General features: G+C 48.8%; 1 protein-coding gene and 1 long non-coding RNA gene across 5 annotated transcripts in view; one reads left to right on the top strand and one right to left on the bottom strand.

Annotated features, from left to right (window-relative positions):
* Nucleotides 1-24,516, top strand: part of SEMA6B (semaphorin 6B) — a 261,480-nt gene that overhangs the window by 61,961 nt on the left and 175,003 nt on the right. The window contains exon 1 of one of the 4 annotated variants that reach the window (XM_053294576.1): nucleotides 7,876-8,611. The exons of 2 other annotated variants lie outside the window; for them this stretch is intronic. The gene's annotated coding sequence lies outside the window, so the exon portion shown is untranslated. Of the gene's footprint in view, nucleotides 1-7,875; nucleotides 8,612-24,516 lie in introns of those variants that run through there. One more of the 4 variants, XM_053294575.1, reaches the window with a different exon arrangement.
* LOC128344457 (uncharacterized) lies at nucleotides 14,877-23,768 on the bottom strand. The gene is made up of 3 exons (XR_008315862.1): nucleotides 23,296-23,768; nucleotides 20,087-20,293; nucleotides 14,877-15,674 (listed from the first exon to the last, which is right to left on the bottom strand). It is a non-coding gene; the product is annotated as an uncharacterized LOC128344457 (long non-coding RNA).

Raw genomic sequence — 24,516 nt, 5'->3', positions numbered from 1 at the left:
GCCCTTTTGGGACAGAGAACTATCTTCAGGCCCTCTTGTGTTTGGAAATTACCTCTGCCAACTAGGCCAAGAGGTGCCTTTTCAATAGGGTTTTTCTTCTGTTCAGCAGTGGGGGAGCAACTGTCTGTATTTACCAGGGGGAGAGCAACTGTCCCTCTTCAGCCCAGCATAGCTTCCCTCCCAGTGGCTGTGGCTGATGTCTCTTTTTAGATTCTGAGCTCTTTGGGAGCAGAAAGCCCTCTTCTCATTCTTTTCACTGTCTACAGAATGTTTAGATCTTTTGTTGAAGAGTAGTAACTATCTACCTATTTTGAATAATAACTATCCTCTCTAATAAAACGCTTGGTGTCCGTCCGTGGACGGACACCAAGCGTGCGTTCGTGCCTGGCCTGTTCTGGGCATGCCCAGAACAGGGCAAGGGAGGCACGAACGGCAGGACCCGGCGGCCATGTTGGGGCCGGGAGAAGGAGAAGTGGCCGCCGCCTACGCCAGGAGGAGAGTGCGGGAGAGGCGGCGGCACAGCTGTGGCCACGGCCAGAGGTGGCGGTGGCCGCGACGGGGCAACTGGCGGCGGGAGTGCGGGTGAGGCGGCGGCGGGGCCAGAAGCGGCCGCCGCAAATAAAGGAGAGAGGCGCCAGGGGAAGAGGCGGCGGGGAAGCTGGCCGAGGTGGTGGCAGAGCCGCCGCCGAGGCCTGGCGCCGCCAGTAAAGCCGGGCGGGGGGGGAACCTTGGGGCCCGATCCCACCATTCCCATCCCCCCGCCAAATTACTAAGGGCCAAATTGGCCCTGAAAAATGCCGCCGCCGAACCACCCTCCCAGCTGCCCGATCCCACCATTTGTACAGGAAAGAGGAGCTCGCTAGCAGAGCTCCTCTTTCTGCAAAGGCTCTTCTCAAACTGGCGCTTTGAGCGGAAAGGGCGTCCTTTCCGATCAAAGCGCCAGTTTGAGAAGAGCCTTTGCAGAAAGAGGAGCTCTGCTGGCGAGCTCCTCTTTCCTGTACAAATGGTGGGATCGGGCAGCTGGGAGGTTCGGCGGCGGGGGCCGAAAGCATTACTAGCGCCCGTTTTTCAACGGGCTAAAATTCACTTGTAATTGTTATAATGCTCTATGGAGCACAGAAGAGCACTTCTGGGTCAGATCAAAGGCTCATATAGTCCACCATCCAGTTTCCAACAGTTGCCAACCAGTGTTCCCTGTGACAGGGATTCCCAAATCTTATTGACTACAACTCCCATAATCCCCACTCGAAGGGCATTGATGCTGCGAGTGATGGGTGTTGTAGTCAACAACATCTGGGAAACCCTGTTACAGGGAACACTGTAATACCAATCAGAAAGTCCAAGTGCAGAGCACAATAAGATGGCCATGAGCCAACAGTGTTATGCAGCAGCTTAAAAAGCTAATACAATCTTAAGCTGCGTTAACAGAAGCATCATGTCCAGATCATGAGCAATAATTATTCTGCCCTACTTGCTTGGAATACTGCCTGACATGATGGGGAAAATTACTCATCTTGCAGTACCAAATCTTATAAAGCAATTATATGCATTGCAAAGATGTATATTCTCCAGTCTGTTCAAAGCACTTTACATCAGCAGTCCTCCTAACAACCCTGTCAGGTCGGTCAATACTGTGAATGCACGGATGCTGCAATGTGACTCCCAAAGCCCTCAGCACCACCATGTTCCATCTGAGGTTTGGGGCACAAAGGATTCGCAGGATGGAATCCACAGCTATCAACCCCCAGTGAGGATGTTTGGGTTTCTGCTGCCTTGCTGTCCCCAAGATGCGGTAACCAGCAGAGAGTGTTCTGGCTGCCTCTGCTGGTTGTCGATCCATACGCCAAATGCTCTGTGAAGTTCTTCTCTTATTGATCGAGTGAACCTTTGGCTGATGACACAAAAGAAAGATGCAATGAAAGGATATTTGCCTTGAAGGTGGAGATGCGGGCATGAAACTGTCAAACAGCTCTTATGCTTAGGAAATGCTTCCTGACACCTCACCTGAATCTGCTTTCTTGTAATGTCATAGAATCACAGAACCTTGGAGTTGGAAGGGTCTCTAGAAGTCTTCTAGTCCAACCCCTTGCTTAGGGCAGGAATCTGCTAAAGCATCCCTGACAGCTGGCAAGCCAGCCTCTGTTTGAAAACTTCCACTGAAGGAGAGCCCACCACTGCATGAGGCAGACAGTTCCACTGTGCGACAGCTTGTACAGTCAGGAAATTCCTCCAAATGTCTGGCCTAAATCTGCTTCCTGGTCATTTCAATCTCTTGGTTCTAGTCCTCAGGAGACCAAGTCCTTTCTTCCTCCTATGTAACAGCCCTCCCAGTAGTGTTGGGAGGCTGGCGGTGGCCCGTGTCAGACGCAGGGGCCTGGCTAGCCATGCCCCTGCATCTGATGTCAGTCGCGGGGGCATAGTCTCCCTCCCAAATGGGGCCGTGCGACCCTGTTTGGAAGGGAGATTAGCCCACGTTGCAGCCGTTCTGGTCGCGCTGCCAATGTGGTCTGATCTCCCTCCCAAATGGGGCCGTGCAGCCCCGTTTGAGAGGGAGATTGATCGGCCCTGCTGCATGGGCAGCGAAACCAGGAGCAGTTCTCCCTGCCTTTAAGGCAGGGAGAGTCACTCTGGCCGTGCTGCCAATGGAGCACCAGCCGATTTCCGTTCCAAATGGGGCCTCGCAGCCCCATTTTGGACCAAAATAATGCCCCCCGCATCTGACGTCAGATCTGCTTGCGGCCCCTGCTTGGTGGCGGCCCGGGTTCTTTGAACCCATTTGCCCAATAGTGGCACCGCCCCTGAGCCCTTCAGATCTTTGAAGATGGGACAATTATTATTATTATTACATTTATATCGCTCTCTTCCTCCAAGGAGCCCAGAGCAGTGTGCTACATACTTAAGTTTCTCTTTCACAACAACCCTGTGAAGTAGGCTAGGCTGAGAGAGAAATGACTGGGCCAGGGTCACCCAGCTAGTATCATGGCTGAATGGGGATTGGAACTCAGGTCTCCCCGGTCCTAGTCCAGCACTCTAACCACTACACCACACTGGCTCTCTATCAATATCATGCTCATTCTGAGCGAGCGACATTGGCTGCCAGTTTGTTTCCGAGTCCCATCCAAGGTACTGGTTTTGACCTTAAAGCCCTTAATGGTTTGGGCCTGCTCCCAAGAGTTTCTGCCCACCTGACAAGACCATTGGAAGGGGCTCCACATGCTGACAGCAGGGGAGGCGCAATTGTTGTGCATGCTGGGTGGGGCCTCCTCGGTCATTGCCCCCCCCCCCCCCCGAGGCTTGGGAATGTTCTTCCATCAGGTAACCGCTCCTCAGTCTCCATTAGAAGGCAAATAAAATGTGGCTTTTTACTCAGGCTTTTATATAAGAGTGCTGTTCTCTTCTTTGTAGGAGGCAAGTTGGTCTAGTGGGAGGAGAGTTGTCTAGTGGGAGGAGAGTTGGTAGCAAGCATGAATTGTCTCCTTTGCTCAGCAGGGTCTGCCCTGGTTTGCATTTGGATGGGAAACTACATATATGAGCACTGCAAGATAAACCCCTTAGGGGCTGGAGCTGCTCTGGGAAGAGCAGAAGGTTTCAAGTTCCATCCCTGGCATCTCCAAGAGAGGGCTGAGAGAAATTCCCTCGGAGAAGCTGCTGCCAGTCTGTGTAGACAATACTGAGCTAGATGGCCAAGCGTCTGACTCAGTATAAGGCAGCTTCCTATGTTCCTATGTTTGTTGCTGCTGCTTCGATGTGGTGTGTGCGCGTGTGTGCGCTTTTTAAACAGATTGGTCCTTTGTACTGTTTTAAATAGTTTAATAGATTTGTATTGGGTTTTTTTTTTAATAAATAGGTTGTGAGGCGCCTTGGGATTGTTTTTAATGAAAGGTGGTACAGTTTATACATCCAAGAAGACATGCTTTAATCTCTTCGGAGTTTTCTCGGAGCGCCTTTAATCATTCCTCGTCAGACGTGTTTTCCAGACCCCTCGCCATCTTTGCTGCCCTTGCTCCCTAGTGGCAATGGGGCTCCCTTTCTGGAGGCGTCCTCCTAGCTCACTAGCAGAGCCACTTCTTTGCATGCCAAAGGACCCAGGTTCGATTCCCTGCTGACACCTCCCTGCAGGGATTCAAAGGCTCCCAGGTTTTCTGGCAAGGGAGCTGCCTGTTCCTGCCGCTCAGTCCTTGGATGAAGGGATCAATGGTCTGGCTCAGCGGAAGCCACTTCCGGGTGTGGCCCATAGCTCAAGAATGGAACACTTGCCTTTTCAAGGGGAAGATGATGATCCCAGGTCCCCCAACATCTCTGGCCTCAAAGGGCTCCTTGCTTGCCGAACCTTTTCCCGGCACCTTGAAGAGCTGCTGGCTGCTGACGAGAGAAGATTGTATCAGGCAGCTAGCCCAAGAGCTCCCAAGCTTGCGTCTTCAGATGCTGTCGGACTACAAATCCCATCACCCCCAGCCACGTGTTGTGGGGGTGATGGGAGTTGTAGTCCAACGGCATCTGGACACCCAAGCTAGGGGCCCCCTGAACTAAATGACTCATAGGAACATAGCAAGCTGCCATATACTGAGTCAGACCATTGGTCTATCTAGCTCAGCATTGTCTTCACAGACTGGCAGTGGCTTCTCCAAGGTTGCAGGCAGGAATCTCTCTCAGCCCTATCTTGGAGAAGCCAGGGAGGGAACTTGAAATCTTCTGCTGTTCCCAGAGCGGCTCCATCCCCTGAGGGGAATATCTTGCAGTGCTCACACATCAAGTCTCCCATTCATATGCAACCAGGGCAGACCCTGCTTAGCTATAAGGGGACAAGTCATGCTTGCTACCACAAGACCAGCTCAATATAAGGCACCCCTCCTATGTGCTGTGCTGTCCCAACTATCCACACAAGGTAGTGTGGTGCAATGGTTAGCCAGTTGGGTGGCCAGCAAGTTGTGGGCGGGGGAGGAGTCTGCTCTGGTGCTTTTAACAGAAGCCTAGCAGGCAAGATCTCCCGCTCATCACCTTGCCTGCAAGTGTAGTTTCTGTGCTATATATTGTTGCTAAAGAGGGTGTCTAGCTGAGTTCATAACCCGCCTTGATCACAGCAGCTTGCATCAGATCGTGGACTCCGACCTGGAAATTATCTTGTCCACAGGTTCTCACCCTGGGGGCCCCAGATGTTGCTGGACTACAACTCCCACCATCCTCAGCCACAGATGTAACAGAGGCTGATGGGAGTTGTAGTACAACAACACTTAGTGACCCGAGTTTTGAGAACTCCAATGAAGTCATTCACACAATCAAAAACTGTGTCCTACCCGGGTTTGGAAGCTATGTGGGTACCCAATTTTCGTTGTGTGGAAGCAAGCTAAGAGAAAAACCTGGGTAGAAGTGATTGTGTGGATACAAGGTAGAAGGAAAAGCTACCCAGGGTTTCCTCCTACCTAGCTTCCACACAACCAAAAATTGGGAACACGCACAGCCCCCAAAGCCAGGTGGAACACAGTTTTTGACTGTGTGAATGACCTCAGTGTATTCTTCATTTCATTTGTTCAGCCCAGCTAACCGAGCAATGAGGCATCTTTTTCAAGTGGTGATTCTCTTTATTTAGCAGGGGGAGAGCAACCGGCCCTATCCATCCCCAGCACAGCAGCCCTCCAGTGGCTGTTGCTGGTGTCTATCTTGTTTCTTTTTTAGACTGCAAGACCTTTAGGGGACAGGAAGCCATTTTATTTGTTTGTTTGTTTATATGTAAACCTTTTTGTTGGAAAGTGGTATATAAACATTTCTCACATTCGTCGTATTCGTATTTTCGAAGTCAAAATGAAATTGGGATGTTTTAGTATCCCGAAGGTGGCACCGTTCCTTTGTCAAAAAGAAAAGAACATTGGGAAGAAAGAAGAATTTCAATGAGTCAAATGTTAGTGGAGTCATTTTTACAGCAAATGCATCTTTTCTAGTTGCTGTTTAATGGTTGAATGAATTATCTGGCATGGGAATACCAGCTAAGCTTCACCCCTGGAAATGTCTGGGTGCTCTGATCCTATATGTGTTTCCTCAGAAGAAAGTCCCACTGGATTCAATGGAACTTACTTCCAAGAAAGTGTCAGGATGCCTAAGGGAGCCTGATCCTAGGCACACTTATTCATTATTATGTCTGCATATGGAGCAACCTTATCCCCTGAGCTTGTGGGCGTTTACTCATAAGTAAAAGCCACTGCATTCCATGGGAGTTACTCCCAGAAGATAAGACCACATAAGATGGAGTCTTCACTTTTCAATCATAGTAGGACTCACTTCCCAGTAAACCAGTTTAAAATGACAGACTTCAGTCCCCAAATTGGGCTACAACTCCCATCATCCCCTCTGGCCACTGTGGCTGGGGATGATGGGCACTGTAGTCCAACCACACCTGGGGACCCAAGTTTGAGAAACCCTGCCTTATTGCAATCCTGTGTGGACACTTAATTTGGGAAGACGTCCCATGGAATTCAGTGGGTCTTCCTTCTGAGTTAAAAAACATTGCATGGATAAGGCTGCATAAGCACCATTTTTTGCATGTGTGGGTGCTGTTGGACCATATAGCAAGCAAGTATATATCATGCTAACAAAAATAACAACAACAACAAGCTGGGCCAAGGGCAGAGCATCAGGCCCTCTAGTTCTCCCCTGCCCTTTTCTTTTTTCTGCCGCCCTTTTTTTCTTTTTTGGAAGGGTGGTATATAAATCAAATAAATAAATAAATAGAGAAATATAAAATAATAATAATAATCATGATCATCTTTATTTGTTAGCTGCCCCATAACAAATTGTTCTCTGGGCGGCTTACAACAAACCCCTGCTAACTGGGCAAAGAGGCACCTTTTAATGTGGGGATTCTCTTTATTTAGCAGAGGGAGAATAACTGGCCCTATCCACGCCCAGCACAGTATCCCTCCAGTGACTGTTGCTGGTGTCTATCGTATGTTTCTTTTTAGATTGTGAGCCCTTTGGGGACAGGGATCCATCTTATTTATTTATTTGTTATTATTTCTCTGTGTAAACCATCCTGAGCCATATTTGGAAGGGCGGTATAGAAATCGAATGAACGAATGAATACATAAATAAATAAATAAACAAACACTAAAACATGAGATTAAAAACTCACAACAGATGAAATCCTAATGGACCAAAAAAGTGGGGTAAAGAAAATACAAAATACAATACAAAACAATTTTGACTTGTCCCCTTAGCTAAGCAGAGTCTGCCCTGGTTGCATATGAATGGGAGACTTGATGTGTGAGTACTGTTAAGATATTCCCCTCAGGGGATGAGGCCGCTCTGGGAAGAGCAGAAGTTTTCAAGTTCCCTCTCTGGCTTCTCCAAGATAGGGCTGAGAGAGATTCCTGCCTGCAACCTTGGAGAAGCCGCTGCCAGTCTGTGAAGACAATACTGAACTAGATAGACCAATGGTCTGACTCAGTATATGGCAGTTTCCTATGTCTCCTAAAACATTTTTTTAAAAAATCTGTTAAAAATCAGATGAAAATTTAAAATTGTTAAAAGGCCTGGGTGAACAAAAAGGTCTTCACCTGGCATCCAAAAGTGATGAAGCCGGGCGAACCTCACCGAGAAGGCCATTCCACACACACGTGCACACCTATAATATAATATTTGAGCGGTAAAGCAAGAGAGCTTTTAGGAACATCAGATGCTCAAATCAGAGCGGCAGGCTCCGCAACATGGATCTCAAACCTGCCTTTATGTGTGGTTGTTGTTTTTAAAAGAATCAAATCCTCTGGCCCTTCTCTTGGTGCATTCGCGTGTTTGCACTCGGATCTGCAGGCTGATGCCTGCAAAAACAAGGACCACTGAGAACCAGAAGGAAGGACCGCGGGGACACAAGAGGCAGCTTACTCCCCGGGAAGCCAGAGGTGGGGAAAAAGCAAGCTGGTGACCTGTGAAGGGGCTGGAAACTTCGGGTGCTTGGAGGAGCGGGGGAATCCGGCTCCTCGGCTGCGCCAGAGGAATCCAGCCCGGTTCTTCCCGCCAGCCCTGGTCGGGAAAGGCTGGGGAGTCCAGAGCGCACCAGCCAGCAATGGACAGTCGCCGCTTTGCTCGCACTGGAGCAGGAGCCCAGGATCGCCTGCCATTCTCCTAGCCCTGCCGGCCGCCCTCCCCTCCTTTTCCAGAGGAAGCCAGGCACTACCTCACAGACAGCTGAGAAGCAAGGGGGGGCCCTCAAGAGCCAGCCCCCCCCTCCAAGCCCCCCTCTCTTTGCAGCAGCTGTTCCTCCTCCTCTCACCCCCCACCTTGCAAAAGGTGCTTTTCCATTGCATTGTCACCCGGGTGGTGTAGAGTTTCTGGACTGGGGGGGGGTCCTTTATTTTTCCTCTCCTCCCCCCGCCCCGCCGCCAATGTCTTTCTGGCTCTGCTTTGCCGCTGCTGTTCCTTCTGCGACTGGGATGTCTGCAGACCAGGATGGCTGTTAAACTGAATGCCAGGCAGGGACAGGTGTAAAGGGGGGGGGGAGAGAAGGAGGAGTCTTGCCTCCCTCCCCTCAAAAGGCTTAGGAGAGCCTCGGAGAGTTTTTAGCAAGACCTGCAGCGAAAGGATACCATCCGCCTCTCTGGGAGACCCCGCAAGGCAAGGCAAGGTAAGAGGAATGCACATATACAGAGATTAAGAGATCTTTTGCAAGAGATAAAAGGAAAGGGGGGGGGAATGGGAGGGGGAGGCTGTATTGTTTGAAACCTCCCCCACCCCCCACCCGCAATCTCTCTCTGATGCTTGCAAACTTTGGAGATGCTTGGGGGAGGTCGGGGAGGGGAGAGGAACGAAATGGGGGAAACTTGACAAAGAGGCTTTTGTGTTTGATTCTGTCCAGTCCGAGGCGTGCCTTTGACCTGGTCAATTTCACCTGTCCGTTTCCAAGGCTGGGGGGCCCACTGTCATAGCTTGGTTTTTCCAATATAAACCCCTGGCACCTTTTTTGTGGCTTCTCTTCTCCCCCTTCCTCCGAGTATATCCTTTAAACAGCCTTCGATCTGGATTGTTGGGGGTCCCTCTCGGAGTCCCAGAGGAAAGCTTCTGTGGTGGGGTGGGGACCTTGAAAAGGGTCAGTCTTTTCTGTGGGTGTGAGATTTTAGTGGCTTTCCAGTTTTCATAGCTAGGAGATGGGGGTGGATTCCATTAGCAGGTGAAGGGTTACTGTGCATAAAGGGAGGGGGGATCTGCCCCCCCTAAGGGGTTGATGGAGAGAATCTGGTAACCCCCACCCCTTCTGAAATTAGAATTGCACAGTTGGGGGGTGTAGTTAGGATGAATGGGGGCGGGTTCGGAAAGATAGTGTTAGCTTTCTGGCTGGATCATGTGTGTGTGTGTGTGTGTGTGTGTGTGTGTGTGTGTGTGAGATCACTCTCCTCTTGGCATCTACACAATTGGGGTGGAGGGGGGGCTGGTCCCCCCCACACACACACACTCCTTGAGGGTCCAAGTGCAGCAGACGTTGAAATGCACCCTCCGGGGGTGTTCAAGGCAGGTTGAATGGATTCAGAATAATAAACTGGCAGAGATGATTTGCAGGGTGGCGGCAGCGGGGGTGTGTGTGTGTGCATTTCTATTAAAGCATCTATTGTCTCAATCTGCCGATGATTTTGGGAAGGGGGGGCAAATCCAGCCCACAGCATCGGTCAGTCTTGCTGTCAACCCTACTGGGGTTTTGATTTGTTTGCAGGAAAGGAAGATACACCCTCCCCCCCCCATGAAATAGGAGGGTGATGCGGAAATATTGATAAGAGGGAGAGAGCTGGATATCTCTCTCCCACCCACCCCGCGCGCACACACACACACCATCACCACCCATCTCCTTCCTGACCACCTATTGTAGAGGCAAGGAGAGGCTAGCGACCCCGGCTATTTTAGGAAATAACTTCATATCTATAGGAGAGGAAAGAAGGGTAATTTTTAAAGTATATGTTTTAGCAGCGTTAGGGTGAGCAAAATGAACAGAAGTGGAGGGTTGTGCTGGAAGCTAGGTGGAGGGGGGGTGGTACAACATCCTAATCTGGGGAAGAATTCATTTAGAGGCCCGCCTGTGAAATGGGTGTGCTGCTTCAACAGCGCCCCCCCTGCCTTGTGGTGTGTTCTCTGGATTTGGGTCAGTGGGGGGTCTTTGTCATCACAGGTACCTCCCCTGCCCCCTGTGGCGGCTTGTTTATAAAATGGCCAAAGTTGCTGAGCATACAGTCGTATGCTCTGGTCTCGAAACCCTTCTCTGGAAGTGTGCTGTTCCTAGGTGATGGAGAGCGCATCCTGCGTATGCTCAGGAGCACCCTTGTCACGGCTTGTGTTCTGGGGTTAAAACTTGGTGGGGGCTTACAAGGGTAGGACTCTGTCTGGTGGTGCCTCTGGCGACATTTCCCTCCTGCACATAAGCATGTTTCTAGTCCTCATTGTTTGCTCTGCTGACCGTCAAAGGCCTTCCCCTCCTTGGATATGTTAAGAAAGGGGCAGAGTATTGACCTTACCTGGAAGTTATCTTTCCTGTCCCTGAAACCTAAGTGTCCGCATGCGGGGGCAGGGGGCGGGGGCCTAACTTTGGTCAGTGGGTGGTGCAGGGATAGCACTCTGCACGTGCTCAAAGATGCTTTGATTGTTCTGCATGCTCAGAGGTGAGCCCCGTAGTCACCAAGTCCTGTGGAGCTTGGCTCTTATTAAACCTGCTCCGGTGGCAATCGCTGATCTTTGATCCTGATCTAGCAAGAGTGCGCTTTCTTTCTGCAGCATTCCACAGTAAAAGGCATCGAGAGTCTCCATTATTGTGAAATAACATTGGTGGGGGTGGGTGGGTTGAAATGTAATCTTGGAATCCTAGAGTGGAAAGGGACCTTGGAGGTCTTCTAGTCCAACCCCCTGCTCGGGGCAGCAGGGTGGCTACAGCAATAAATAGCACACTTCCTGGATATGTACAGGAACCTCCTGTTTTTCTTCTTCCCGACCACCTGGTCTCATCAAACCCTGGCTCCAGGCTTCAGACAGAGGGGAAGCTTAAGGAGCAACTCCTCACTTAATTTTTTGTGTGGTGGGGGGAAGTAAAGCCACTTTGGGGGAAAGATATGGGTTGTTAGGTTTGGCGGTGGTGGGGGGGAGAACAGCTTTTTGGGGAGGGAGATATGGGTTGATGGCTTTGGTGGGAAAGTTCATTAAAATGGGGTGGGGACTCAAATGCTTGGGGAGGGATTTGCACCCCTGCTCTGTGGGACTTTTAATACTGATCCTCCCCAATTTGTGTGAAACCCCCTCTCTCTGATGTGCCGAGTCAGTTCTACCTAACCCAGCCCAGCCACAATTCTGGGCCTTTGTTGTTTCTTTTTTTCTAATCAACGCCCCCCCCCCCCCCCGCCCATCATTTGAATCTCTTGAACCTGAACAGGTTAGGAACACAAGAAGCTGCCGTCTGCTGAGCCCGAGCATTGGTCCAGCTAGCTCAGGGTTGTCTGCACAGACTGGCAGCAGCCCTGCAGGCTTTCAGACAGGAGCTTCCTCGGCTCTACCTTGAGATTCTGTGGACTGAACCGGGGACCTTCTGCATGCAAAGCAGATGCTTGATCAGTTAGGTTGGCCAAAGCAGAAAATGAGTGCTGGGATCAATCTGGGGCATAGAACAGCCCTGGGCCCTGTGTTGAATGCTCTGGAATGTGTACAAGAATACGAAGGGTACTCCTGAGCATGTCTGGAGTGCTTCACCAGAGTATTGCCGCCATAAATTCCTCCCATACACACCCTTGGCCGTCTGCCTCTTCTGCTTGTAGATGCATCCTCATTAATGCTGACAGAGCAAAGATCGATAAAGACCACCGGTAGAACTTTGATTAGACCCTTGTGGTTTCTTGGGCCTGTTGGTGTTTGCTTTTCCGTCATCCTGCCGCATCCCTCGAGCACTGGTATTCACCCAAAGTCCATGAATTCATCCCCCGACCCCCGTGGTTAGAAAACCTGATTTCCCACCTACCCCTCCACCAACTTTCGGGTCTGTCTGGGAGGGAGATGGCCTTATGAAAATCAGATACAGGCAGCTCACAGCTGTGTGGGCCTGGCAAAAAGAGGTTATCCTTAATCATTAAGGTGTTTAATATCCAGTCGCAGGAGTTGCTTTTTCTGCCCTGATTCCTTCCGAGCCGCAGGCTTCTCTGCCACTGATTCACCTTTTGACCTTGACAAAATCCTGTCCTCTGAGATGGTCTTATTTGTCATTTCCAGAGGTCTTTGTCTGGGATTATCTATCGTGGAGGCAAAATTGATGATCTGGAGAGAATTCTCATCTGTAGAGTTGCTCTGTTTTTTAACCTGCCCTGCTCTGGAGGATTGGGGCAGGTGAACTCTACTCTCTGGACAGGGTGGGTTAAGAATTTTTTTTTAAAGCAGCCAACACATCCATATCTTCCAAAATAGAAACCTTCTGTATTGAATTAAACCCAGTTATCTTGTGCTTGTTAAACTCCAGCCATTAAAAAAGAGCGGGGGGGGGGAGAACAGGGATGCAAAGCTTGCTGGAATGCTGTTGGAACACACTCAAGTTGCGAGAGATAAGAGGAGCATTCTTCAGATATGGGGCAGCCGCTTGGAAAAGCTCTTGTGATGCAGACATGGGTCTGTTCTCTGCATGCAGCAGAATCAAGTGGTAGAGTCCTGAGCCACAGTAATTCTGCAGGTGGACTATAATACTACAGGTGTGGCAGACCACGTTTTTGAATGCAAACCCCCCCCCCCACACACACACACACTTGCTAGTAGAAAACTAGTGCAGCAGAGAGATTCAGCTAGAACTTAGTTTTCTACATGCAAGGATTTCTTTTTACATTTTAAAAAATGGTATTGCCTACCTGTCACCAGAAGTGGTACAGTCTATGTTAATGCCTGGGGACACTATCACTTCATGCTGATGAATGCATAGATGAGGTCTGGGTTGTATAAAGCAGGGGTTCTCAACCTTGGGTCCTGTCCCGAGATGCTGATGGACTTCAACTCCCAGAATCCCCAATCAAAGGCCATTGGGGCTAGGGATTATGGGAGTTGAAGTCCAATAACATCTGGGGACCCAAGGTTGAGAATCCCTAGTATAAAGGTAGAGGTGGTGGTTATTATTTATTGTTATAGCACATTGCTGCACAGAACTGGGGGGTTGGACTAGAAGACCTCCGAGGTCCCTTTGAACTCTAACAATCTGTTATTCATAACAGAAGACTGCAAGCTCATTAAGTTAAAGAAGATGAGCAGTGTGCACATCTTCTAGGGTTTTACAGGTCATTATGAGTCAGTTTGAGAGCTTACACACCCTTGATATGGGAATTTCTAAGTTGGCATATTGGAAGCAGGGATATGGAAATCGATTCAAATTAGAATTTATTCAACTCAAATCAAATTTGAATCAAATCACCCCTTAAAGGGCAATTCAATTTGAATTTGAATCAGATTTTCAAAAGTGGATTCAAATTCGATTCGAGAGATGTTTGGCATCTTTTAAAAATCATTCTGGCCCCCTGAGCAAATCAGATTTTCAGACCAGATTTGAATTTGATTCAAATTCAAAATGAATCTTCAGAATTCAATTTGAATTTGAAACAAATCAAAAAATTTGTTTCGTGCACATCTATTTGGGAGTCCAGTTTGTGGTAGGATTCTGACTTCACCATGAGATCTCTGCACTCTGAGTGCAGAGAGAGAGAGAGGCTGAGACAGAAGCCTGTTCTCACAAACAGCAAATGAGGTGCTGCCATGCCAGAATGCCACTATGTACAAAATAACTCCCTGCATGTAGAAATCTAGCATGCCAAGGAAAAGGCAAGGTTAGGACACCCCTTCTCCCTGATATGCTAGCTTTCTCAGTGAGGGGAATTTTCGTACGGAAGAGCATTCTATCATGTCAGCCCACACTTGCTGTCTGAGGCAGCAGCACAGGCCAGACACAGGCCTCCTACCTCATCTGCCAATTGTGAGGCTAGAGAGCTGATGTTTGGTTCTGGGAACTGTGCTAAGGTTCCACCTCTGTCATGGACTCAGTGTGGCCTGGGGCAAGCTCCTTTCTCTCCCAGCTTAGAGCATAAGAACATAAGAACAGCCCTGCTGGATCAGGCCCAAGGACATCTTGTCCAGCATCCTGTTTCGCACAGTGGCCCACCAGATGCCACTGGGAGCCTACAGGCAGGAGTTGAGGGCACACCCTCTCTCTCCTGCTGTTACTCCCCCGCAACTGGTACTCAGAGGCATCCTGTCTTTGAGGCTGGAGGTGGCCCACAGCCCTCCGACTAGTAACCATTGATAGACCTCTCCTCCATGAAGATATCCAGACCCTTCCTAAAGCCATCCAGGTTGTTGGCTGTCACCACACCTTGTGGCAGAGAATTCCACAGCTTCGGTTCCTCATCTGAGAAGTGGGCATAATGGTGACTCCATCGCTTTTGTCCGGGAGCCATCTCTGTGAAGATTTGAAAGCCTTGCCAGGGACTAGGCTTAGTCACCCGGCTTTCAAATGGAGAGGACAAGATTCTCCCCATCTTGGGACGCTGTGCTCGTTCCTGATTTTCAGTTGTGGGCAGGTAAAAAGCAAGGTAGGAGGCAGGGAGTGTGAGCCTCTGCTAAATGCCCACTAGAGAGGATGGGTGTGCCCTGCCCAGATGCCATTTATTTTTTTGATTGATTGATTGATTGATATACCGCCTGACGCTGAAGGCTCTGGGCTTCTGGATGAGGTAGGGGGAGAAACCGCCCTACCCTGCTGTTACTTGGCAAATGATCGCACTTGCCTACCACCTACCTTGCCGGTTACTCACACATGACTGAAAATTGGGAACGAGTTCAGATCCTGAGGCCAGGTAGATCGGACACTTGTGTCACCCAGTTAACACTTGTGAACAACGACAACAAAACAAATCTTTATGTACTGCTTTTCAACAAACGTTTCCAAAGTGGTTTACATCGAGAAATAACAAACAAACAAATTAAAAAATATGGATGAACAAACCTAGAAACATAGGGAGCTGCCGTATACCGAGTCAGACCCTTGGTCTATCTAGCTCAGTACTGTCTACACAGGCTGGCAGCAGCTTCTCCAGGGTTGCAGGCAGAAATCTCTCTCAGCACTGTCTTGGAGATGCTGCCAGGGAGGAAACTGGGAACCTAGATGCTCTTCCCAGAGTGGCCCCATCCCCTGAGGGGAATATCTTATAGTGCTCACACGTGTAGTCTCCCATTCAAAGGCAAACCAGGGCAGACCCTGCTTTGCAAAGGGGACAATTGTGTTTGCTGCTACTACGACGACTAGTACTATTTATATACTGCTCTCCAACAAAATTATCAAAGCAGTTTACATGGAAAAATAAATAATACATAAATAAGATGGTTCCCTGTCCCCAAAGGGCTCGCAATCTAAAAAGAAACACAAGGCAGATACCAGAAGCAGCCACTGGAGGGATGCTATGCTGGGGTTGGATAGGGCCAGCTGCTCTCCCCCTGCTAAATATAAGAGAATCGCCACTTTAAAAGGTGTCTCTTTCCTCAGTTAGCAAGACCAGCTCTCCTCCTTCTGTCCATCATGCCTGCCTTCCCAAGAGCCGTATATAACTGTGTGTGCTATCTAGCACAAGGGTGGGAAACTTCTTAAGTTTCAAAGCTCAGGTGTCTTGGTTGTCGCTCAGAAGTTCCTGGATTTGGGCAGAGCTCTGGAGATAAAGAGACAGGGTCATTTGAACAAGAAGTCTTGGCCTTTGGGGTGGTTGCATGCAGAGATATGGGTTTTCTGGGAAAGTGACGGCGGAACGGCCTGCCTCATGCAATAGTGGGCTCTCCTTCACTGAAGGCTATCCAGCAGAGGCTGGATGGCCCTCTGCCAGGGATGCTGCAGTAGATTCCTGCAGTGAGCAGGGGGCTGGACTAGAAGACCTCCAAGGTCCCTTCCAGCTCTGACATTCTAGGGTTCTATGTGTCCTAATGTTCAATTCTGCCCCCCTCCAATCCTGAGCTCTAACTTCCCCTTTTCAGAGTCTCCTGGAAAAGATTGGGGAATCTGGAACTTCAGATCTAGTCCAGAATCTGGGCAATTCTTCCTTAAAGGCAAAACAGAGACGGTGAACAGGGGCAGTTCCCCAGATATTGGAACAGTCCCTGTAATACAGGGCAGCTGAGATGTCTATCACAGACTAAAATGCACCAGTCTGTGGAATGGGCACAGAAGACCTCTCTGTAGATCTTCTGGCCTTTTAAACACATTTCAAAACCCTTATCCCCTGTATTTTTGGGTAGCAGAATGTGCATTAAAAAAAAAAAAGCATTGATTTTAAGATGCAACTCAGGTGCTCAACCACAGCCTCCATTCCAGCGACTTGTGGTGTTCGGTTTTCTTAAAAAGAAAAGAAAATTCTCATAGCATAGATATTCTCATCTGGAGATTTCAAGGTGAGAAGGTATCTCTTGCAAGGTGCAAAATGCACACTGTCAAACATGGACTTAAAGGAGCAGCTGCGGCAGGGGCCTAGACCCAAGTAACCTTAAGTGAATGACAGCATCTTTTTTTTAAAATGCTTTTACTGTCAAGCAGTAATTCCCAAACCGTGCACTATGAACATTTTAAATTAACTGCTCTGGAGAGTCCAAAGCATTCCACTGGAGAACCAGTATTGTAATGTTTTTTTATTAGTGCCTTAATTTAATTCTGTCTTTTATAAAAGGTCCCCATGGTGTTCTAGCTTTTGGGTTTCACAGAGCTCTTCTTCAAGCTGGATGTGAAATAAATAAAAGAGGGGAGCAAAATGTTGGTGGAGAACATAGTAGAATCCTTCCCTGCAGTGTGCTAGTCTTTGTCCCTCTATTAAGGCTGTCTAAAAATCACCAAGTGGAAGTGGTGTGCTAGCTTCTGGGTTTCACAGAGCTCTTCTTCAAGCTGGACGTGAAATAATAAAAGAGGGGAGCAAAATGTAGGTAGAGAACATTGTGGAATCCCTCCCTGCAATATATTACAGTCTTAAGATCAGGATGCTCTTTTGCAGACTATTTAAAACACTTCTGCACTGATGTTCAAAAATTTTTCCATAAATATCAAAGCACAAAAACAAGACATCTAGATATAAAAGATAAGTGGTAAGCGCAAACCAATGGCTGACGTCCAGACTAGATTACTCCTGTCCTGTGCAGTCCTACTGAAAATAAGTAGTCCTTTAGAGAAGAGATTTTCAACCCTGGGTCCCCAGATGTTATTGGACTTCAGCTCCCATAATCCCCAGTCCCAGTGCCCTTTGGTTGGGGATTATGGAAGTTGAAGTCCATCAACATCTGGGGACCCAAGGTCGAGAACCCCTGCCTTAGAGTATCTCCTGAGTAGCACTGTTGAGTACCTTAGTCTAGATATCAGCCAGTGTTTAAAATCAGCCAAGATATTAAAATTGTGAATTAAAAGCCAGATGAAATAAAAATGGTTTTTAGAGCCCATTTAAAACCAGCCAGTGTGGTATTTAATGAGTAATTTTGTTCATCTGTGAAACTACATGAACTTGGGAAGCTGTTTTATACTGGGTCAGACCATTGCTCCATCTAGTCCAGTATTTCTGAGCTGAACTTCTGAAAGTTTGGGTCAAATTTGAAGAACGTTGGGCGTGAAAGGGAGAAATTGATGTGAGCTATCAAGCTGGAATGAAATCTGGCAAGAAGGAGCCCCTCCTGATCGGAAGATCTGCTGATTCAGCAATGGTTTATCAGTCCGTTCTGGATGGTGTTGCAATTCTGCTGAAGAAGCAGCTTCACAGCTTGGGGCTCTCCTAGACTCAGAATTATGCTTGAATGTCCAAGTGCCAATTGAGGCCCAGAGGGCTTTTGCCCATTTGGGCTTCTGCTGCTGGGGCGACCCTTCCATGAGGCGAGGCAGTGACTTCAAGTGGCAGGATTATGGGGGACCAGCGAGGTGGCGAGATGTGCTTCTAATAAAAACGCAAGAACAGCCCTGCTGGATCAGGACCGAGGCCTTTCTAGTCCAGCATCCTGTTTCCCACAGTAGCCCACCAGATGCCTCTGAGAAGCCCACAGACAAGAGGGGAGGGCCTGCCTCTCTCTTGCTGTCACTCCCTTCAACTGGTATTTAGAGGCATCTTCCCAATGAGGCTGGAGGTAGCCTCTAGTCATTGATAAACCTCCATGTCTAAGCCCCCTGCTTTTTAAAAAACAAAGGATGGAGAAAGGGACGAGGGGGCACACCAAGGGGGTGGCATTTGGCACCCTTTCTCAGGTGAACAAGGGTCTTTAGCTACCACTGATAGCTGCGTCCATTTCTATCTTGGTTTGGTCTGGCCAGGGTAATCCAGGTCCTTGTTGCATCATCACTGGATTACTATAACACTCTCAACAAGGACCTGTGCAAAATCTTTGGCAACATCAGCTGGTCTGGAATGCAATGGTAAGGGTCTTTTGGTTCAAGCCCTCCCCACCACCACCACCTCCCCAACATTTGACATCAGTTCTTTTTCAGCTGCACTGGTTAGAAGTTTGTTTTCAGGCATGATTCCAAGGGCTAGTGTAAACCAGACTTTCGCGATTTCAGCCCCTCTGGCTGTTGTTGGACTACAACTCCCATTATCCCCAGCCACAGTAGTCAGGTATGATAGGAGTTGTAGTCAAACATCTTCAGGAGAATTTCCAGACTTTACCACGAGGCTTTTACTGCGAGTTTGAATTTGCCCCCCAAATCCCATGCAAAAAGTGGATTTTTTTTAAACCCTGGATATAAATCGGACGACACTCTAACACGAAATGAAAAACCCAAATTGTGCCTAGAGTGCTCCCTGATAGCTTCCAGTGACTTCGGGGTAAATCTTCGGGGAGTGCTCACAGTGACTTCGGGGAGTGCTCACAGTGACTTCGGGGTAAATCTGGCTGATATGTAAATGCACACCCTCCATTTCAGAGGAGAAGTGAGCTAAAAAGCCCCCTCTGGAAATGCTCCAGCCCTGCTTGAAACCCTAAATATTTGGGTACCTTGTCTCAAATGAATCTGCCTGTCTCATGATATATGGGAGCTCATCTCTGTATATAAAAGACCAAGGACGTACATGGCAAGCCCCGCCCTCGGCCCAGCCCTCACAGTGCTAAACCAATCAGGGCACTGCCGAGGTGGTGGTGATATTCCGAGGAGCTGGAGGAGGAGGGTATCTGAAAACCTTGGTGGGTATCTGGGGGGGGGGAATGAATACCAACTTCCCAGTGAGGCAACATAGGCAAGAAGGGCTCTCTGAATGGTCTCATGGGAACCGCTGATTCACGTGAGAGAAGCCAATGCTGAATGTGAGCCAGCAGTGTGATGCAGCAGCTAAAATGGTGAAAGCAATCTTCTGCTGCATTAACAGGAGCATAGTGTCCAGATTACTATAAGTAATCCTTGCAGTCTATTTTGTGTTGGCCAGATCTCACTCTGAATATTGTGTCCAATTCTGCCCCCCACTTATTGGGGAACTGGAATGGGTTCGGAGGAGGGCAGTCAAGGGGAGGAGTCTGCAGATCAAGTCCTATGAGGAATGATTAAACGAGGTGGGTATGTTTAGCCTGGAGAAGAGAAGACTAAAGGGAGGTTTGATAGCTATCTTCAAATAGCTGGAGGGTTGTCACATAGAAGAAGGAACAGACTTGTTCTCTGCTGCTTCAGAGGCAGGACTAGAACTCACAAGAAGGCAGATTGAGGCTAGACATGACGGAAAACTTCTTAACAGTATGAACCGTTTGACAGTGGAACAGCCTGCCTCATGGGCTCACCTTGGTTGGCAGTTTTCAAATTGAGACTGGGTGACCATCTGTCAGGGATGCTGAAGCAGATTCCTGCATTGAGCAGAAGGCTGGACTAGAAGACCTCTAAGGTCCCTTCCAGTTCTAACATTCCGTGATGCTATCAGTGTGGTGAGAGTGTCAGACTAGGACTTGGGAGACCCAGGTTCAAATCCCCAGTTGGCCATGAAATTCACTGGGTGACCTTGCGCTAATTGCTCTTTCTCAGCCTAACCTACCTTACAGGGTTGTTGTGGGCATAAAGTAGGGGGACCATATATATCCCCCTGAGTTCCTTGGAAGAAGGGTGGGATAACAGTAATAAATGGATCACCTTTGGCGGATGCCGTGTTACAATATGGAGAGTTGTCCTTCATCAGGGTTCCGTTCCCTCCCTGGGGTCTCCAGAAATTAAATTTCCAATTGAGGTGCAGTGGACATTTCCTGTCCTGAGCGCACATGCCTTCAAACGCAGACACATGAACGCTAAGGCGCTGTGCCATGGATTGCCGTCCTCTTTGCCTGCTGCAGCTGCTGAGGTCTATTTTTGAGTGAGAAAGGATATTATCAGGCAATTATGTGTTTTCAGCTATATCGTGAACCAGAAGACCGAGCACCGTCTTGGCATTTAACGTGCTGGGTGGCGGGCTATTGCAGGGTAAATGAATCCCACATATAATAGAAAGAGCACCAGTGCCTCATGGGGGTGGGGGGCGCTTGGGCACTGATCTTGGGTAAGAGGACATAGGAACACAGGAAGCTACCTTATACCGGGTCAGACCATTGGTCCATCTTGCTCAGTGTTGTCTACACAGGTTGCAGGCAGGAGTCTCTCTCAGCCCTATCTTGGAGATGCTGCCAGGGGGGGAATTTGGAACCTTCTGCCTGCAAGCAAGCAGGTGCTCTTCCGAGAGCGGCCCCATCCCCTAAGGGGAATGTCTTACAGTGCTCACACATGTAGTCTCCCATTCAAATTCAAACCAGGGTGGAGCCTGCTTAGCAAAGGGAACAATCCATGCTTGCGGCCACAAGACCAACTCTCCTGGGAGGAGACGAGGGGGAGTTACAATGAATGCCCTGGTTTTTAACTGTGAAATGTTGGAGGTTGTGATATAGGGTAACTAGCCCTTTTGGTAATCTTGAGAGTGTCTTCTCTGCAGCTCTCCTGACTGTGTGTGTGTTTTGAGGGGTTGTTCCCTCCCTCTTCAGGAGAAAATAGTTGTGGGGTGAGGGAGAGTAAAAGGGGAGGTCTAACCACTGGAAACATGACAAAGAGGCACTGTTTAAAATGGTAACTAGGGATGTGCAAATCAGTTCAAATAGATTCAGCTCGCGTCTGGGTGATCTGAGTGATTCAAATTTGAATCGAATTACCCTTTACAAGGGCAATTTGATTTGAATTCAAAATGAATTTTGAATGAATTTTGAATTTTGAATTTCCATTCAAAATGAATGGAATTATCAAATTCCATCCAAGAGCTATTTGGCACATTTAAAAATCATTACACAAACTCACCAACCCCCTTGTTGGTTAAAAAAAGGTGCCGAAACAGGGTCGAACTGACTCAAATTTGAATTGAATTTTCAGGCCAAATTCAAATCTGATTTCAAAATGAATTTTCGGAATTTGATTTGAAGTAAAAAAAAAAATTGTTCCATGTACTTCTCTAATGGTGACTCTTGTTTCTTATGGGGAAAGCCACTGTACCTGGTCAGCCCAGCAGAGCGTTCTTCCCAACGGCTGTTGCTGGTGTGCTCTTTGTGTTGCTTTTTAGATTTTAGTCTTTGGGACTAGAAACCATCTTCAGGCCCTCTTGGGGCACACAATCTGGGAACTGCACCTCCTAATTGGGCAAAGGGGCCCCCTTTCAAGTGGGGGCTCTCTTCTGTTTAGCAGAGGGAGAGCAAGAGGGAGGAGAGCTGGCCTTGTGGCAGCAAGCATGAATTGCTCCTTTTGCTAAGCAGGGTCTTCCCTGGTTTGCTTTTGAATGGGAGACTACATGTGGGTGCTGTAAGATATTCCCCTTAGTGGGCCCACTCTGGGAAGGACATCTGCATTCAGAAGGTTCCAAGCTCCCTCCCTGGCAGCATCTCCAAGATAGAGCTGAGAGACACTCCTGCCTGCAGCCTGGGAGAAACTGCTGTCAGTCTATATAGACCAGGCCTGCTCAACTTCGGCCCTCCTGCAGATGCTGGCCTACAATTCCCATAATTCCTGGCTATTGGCTGCTGTGGCTGAGAATTATGGGAGTTGTAGTCCAAAAACAGCTGGGGGGGCCTAAATTGAGCAGGCCTGATATAGACCAAGGATGCTTAACTTCAGCCCTCCTGCAGTTGTTGGCCTACAGTTCCCATAATCCCTGGCTATTGGCCACTGTGGCTGGGGATTATGGGAGTTGTCATCCAAAAAACAGCTGGAGAAACAACGTCGAGCAGGCCTGGTGTAGACAATACTAAGCTCGATGGACCAATTGGCTGACTCAGAAGAAGGCAGCTCCCTATGTTTCCCTGCAAATATCCCTCTACGGCCTAGGATGGCATCCTTCCCAGTGGCTGCTGCTGGAGTTTCCCTTGTGTCTTTTTCCCTTTTTAAGATTATGAGCCCTTCGGGCCAGGGAACCATTTTCAGGTTCTCTCGCATTTGGGAATCGCCTCTCCTATCTGGGCTAAGAGGCACCTTTTAAAGTGGGGGCTCCTTTCTGTTTTGCAGGGAGAGCAAGTATCCCGCTTCAGCCCAGCATAGCATCCCTCCCAGTGACTGTTTCTGGGGTCTCACTGGTTTCTCATTTTAGACTGGGCCCTTTTGAGACAGGGAACTGTCTCCTTATTCTTTTGACTGTGGAAACTGCTTTGTGGGGTGTGCATGTGTGTGTGTGTAAAGCAGTATTTAAATACATTTTACTAATAAAGGGCCAAATAGATTCTGAGTGTACAGTCTGTTACGCAGGTGTAAGCAGCGAGCAGATTGCGTTTCCATACTGGTGGGAAGCAATTCTTTTTGAAGTGGTGTCTCCCCACCCACCGCCCAATGTCACCATGTATGTCTCGCTCTTGAAATGCTCTCGCCCAGGGGTGACTCTGCAGCTGTCATCCACAAAAGCTTATGCAACCTTCCACCTTCATACAATCCTTTCAGTTAGCCTCTGAGTGCTTCCTATTCCCTTACAAGTACTTCTCCAGCTGTTGGACTTCAGCTCCCATCATCCCCTGCCACAGTTGCACCTGGGGATGATGGGAGTTGTAGTCCAACCGCCGCTGGAGAGCCTTGGGTTGCCCCACCCATGCATTTGCCCCATGAATATGTTCTCATCAGGCGGAATGTGGAGAGGCTGGTTTTGGAAGCAACCATTCCCTCTGAACACACGGATGCCAGGGTAGGGATGTGCACAAAACCAGTTTGCTTGGTTCGGTTTGGTTTGGTTCGGACTGGGCATATTCATTTTTGCCCCGTAGCATGGGGAGTCCGGCTTGGTTCAAATTCAAACCGGTTTAGGCCTGGTTCGAGGGTGGCGTTGAAATAGTCTAAAATAAGTGATGACTTACCTCCGGCAGCTGTGGTGGCCTCTGCAAGGCTGCAGTGGCCACGGGAGGGGGGGTCTCCAGCAGCTCCTCCTCCCCCTGCCAGGCTTCCCCCATGTCTCCAAGGGTTGGTTCGGCCTGTTTCAGGACCTTTTCGGCCCTCTGCGTGCCTGTGGCGGCCATTTTAACTTTCGTATACCACCTTGAGATTGTTTTTAATGAAAGGCGGTCTATAAATTCAACGATAAAATAAAATATAAAATAAATAAATAAATTTGCATGACCATAAATTGTTTGAACAGCACCTAGTGCAGAGTATATATAGTGGCACAGAATGAGGCGTCTTTCCAGCCGATGGTTAGCCCTGGGGGAAGGTTTTCCATCCAGCCCCTCGTATAGGGGTAGGCACCCTTGGCTCTCCGGTTGCTGTTGAACTACAACTCCCATCATCCTCAGCCACAATAAATGGTGGCACATGCTACTCTCTGCCCAGTGCCTTCCCACCGTGGCCTTCCAGCAGCAGGGAATATGAACGCCAGCCTCCCGGCAACATAGATCTCGTTATCCTTGCACGCAAACTGCCCGCTCCCCGGCGCGGAAGCAATTGGGGCGTCTTCTGCGTGGAGGTCGCCGAGGGGTCAGGGCTGTAACTTGCTTGGCCTATTTTCACAGCCCAGCTATTAAATGTGGCACCCTTTTTATTGCACGCCCTTCCTGAACTATTTCACGGCTGGTAGGTTTCCTGACCCACGGCGGGAACGGCTGCGGTCCACTCCCTGGGCACCTGATGCCAGGAGCTTTTTCACACAAGGCTTTTAGTTCGCATCTCCTCTGGATGGAGGATGTGCGTTCACATATCGGCCAGATCTACCCCCGAAGGACCTGCGGGCTATCGGGGAGCATTTCACACACGATTCGGGTTTCTCAGTGCAACTTAAGAATGTAGACCGATTTATATCCAGGGTTTAAAAAAAAAAATCCCCTTTTTGAGTCGAGTTTTTTTGACGACTTTGAACTTGCCATAAAGCCTCGCAGAAAACTCCTGGGAAAACCTACGCCCGGTAAAGCCTGCTGTCTGGAAATGCTCCTGGAGATTCCACCGTAGCATCGGAATAGCTCTCTCTAGATGGAAAACTAAGTCATTCCAGCCTCTAGAAAGGTTTCCTGGGCTTCATTCAGGTTAAACATTTCCCCCTACGCTTTCTTTCTATATTTGCATTCGCACCCAAAGATCTAATATATACG

This window comes from Hemicordylus capensis, chromosome 2 (genome assembly GCF_027244095.1).
Source record: "Hemicordylus capensis ecotype Gifberg chromosome 2, rHemCap1.1.pri, whole genome shotgun sequence".
Lineage (NCBI taxonomy): Eukaryota > Metazoa > Chordata > Lepidosauria > Squamata > Cordylidae > Hemicordylus > Hemicordylus capensis.
The sequence above is the reverse complement of the archived record's forward strand: the minus strand, read 5'-3'. Positions and strand labels throughout refer to the sequence as shown.